Source organism: Lissotriton helveticus, chromosome 4_1 (genome assembly GCF_964261635.1).
Source record: "Lissotriton helveticus chromosome 4_1, aLisHel1.1, whole genome shotgun sequence".
NCBI classification, from domain to species: Eukaryota; Metazoa; Chordata; class Amphibia; order Caudata; family Salamandridae; genus Lissotriton; species Lissotriton helveticus.
In genome coordinates this window covers 1312831330-1312833101 of record NC_136063.1, presented here as the reverse complement: position 1 = coordinate 1312833101, position 1772 = coordinate 1312831330, and positions in this window count along the sequence as shown.

The following is a 1772-nucleotide window of genomic DNA, read 5'->3' as shown; positions in this document are numbered from 1 at the left end:
ACCTCCCCAGTTCATCAGCAACACAGAGGAGGAAGAGGATGAGCAAGAGGAAGAGGAGACAGAAGGACCACAGTTTTTACAAGAGCAGCCCCGGGTTTCTCATCGGAAAACCAGTTTTATTTGGCAGTTTTTTTCGATCCCTGAAGGGCAGAAGAAAGTTAATGCTAGATATGTCACCTGCCTCATATGTAAAGAGAAGTTATCTAGAGGCACCTTAAAAAAATACAGCTTCGGTAACTACACCATGCATCGTCATATGAGCAGGTGGCATCCATTAAACTACAGCCGGGCAGAGATGCGTGACCAGCAGGACAACCCAACAACTCCTGTGGCCAGGTCATCATCACAGATATCTTTGACAGCAGCAGAGGCACGGGAAACCGTGCCAAACATTCAGGACAACTTTGTCCATATGAAGTTTACCTGCTTGTATTGTGGTGCATTACTGTCTTGTGGCAATATGAGTATTACCTTAATCAACCGAGCTTATGAAAATCACAATTGCCCTAAACGCCCCAGACACAAATTTTTTTTTGCTCCTGTTGAGCCGTTTCCAATGCCTGTTTTTTGTTGTTTCCCCTCCATCAAAAACAAAAAAAAAACATAAAACTGTTCAAAAAATACAAAAAAACAAAAAAAATTCAGAAAAATAAAAAAAATATAAAACAACAAAAACATTAAAAAAAAAAGTTCTTTTCAGAACTACCTCCCCTTTCAAAAAAAATTGCTAGAATGTTTAGCACTCTGGCAAGCTCTATTTCTTTTGGTTCGCTTCCCCGTTAGCTTCCCGGTTCGCGAACCGGGAGCGAACCAAAAAAAAAAAAAAAAAAAAAAAAGAAGAGTTAGTATAAGGGAAGTAAACAGAGAGTAATGTTAAAAGAAAGACAGCTATAGGGAGTAAACCAGAGATACTGTTTAATAGATCTATTTACCGAAGAAAAGATGGAAGAGGGTATAATTGTGAAAAACAAAATAAAAAAGGAAGTGAAAGAAAAAAAAGAGAGTAGAACAATAACAAAGAAGAGTTTCTTGGAGAATGTGAGTGAATGTTCAAAATAAGATTAAAACATGTGGAATAACAGAGAGAAAAAACAGAAAACAGAAAAGAAAAAATAACAGAAAAAGATTAATTGAAACAGCAAAGAAATGTAAATAACATAGAGCCATATCATCAACATAGCCAATAAAAGTTTTGCAGCTTTTATCGGCAGAAATGTGTCGCTAAAGCCGCTTTTGCGGCAGAATACTGCCGCTAAAACCACTTTTGCAGCAGTTTTCTGCCAATAAAAACAGCAATAATTTTATTGGCTGTGTTCATAATATGCCCCTTAGTGTGCTTCAACTACACAGAGAAAGCATTATGAACAAGTAGTGAAAGAGTGATCAGTCAAAGACACTAAGAGTAATAGAGACGGAGTGAGTGAACAAGAGTGAGGAACTATGAGAAGAGAGGGACTGAGAAAAAGAGTGGAAGGAGTTGAGTAAGTAGGTAATAGAGAAAGGAATGAGGAAAGTAGCAAAGGCAGGAAACTGAGGGTTAAAGAAATGAAGCTGTGGAACTAATAGTAGGTGAATGTGATAGAAATGTAACGAAAAGAGTACAAAACATTTACCTTATAATTGTCGTTAACTTACTCACTTTTTATTTTTATACTTTCAATCTGTGAAAGAGAGAACAAACATTTGAAAAATATTAAAACATGTATTTAAAAATTAGAAAAGACAAGGGAAAAGATTGAAGGACAAACAGTTTTTCAACAACTTTGACACTT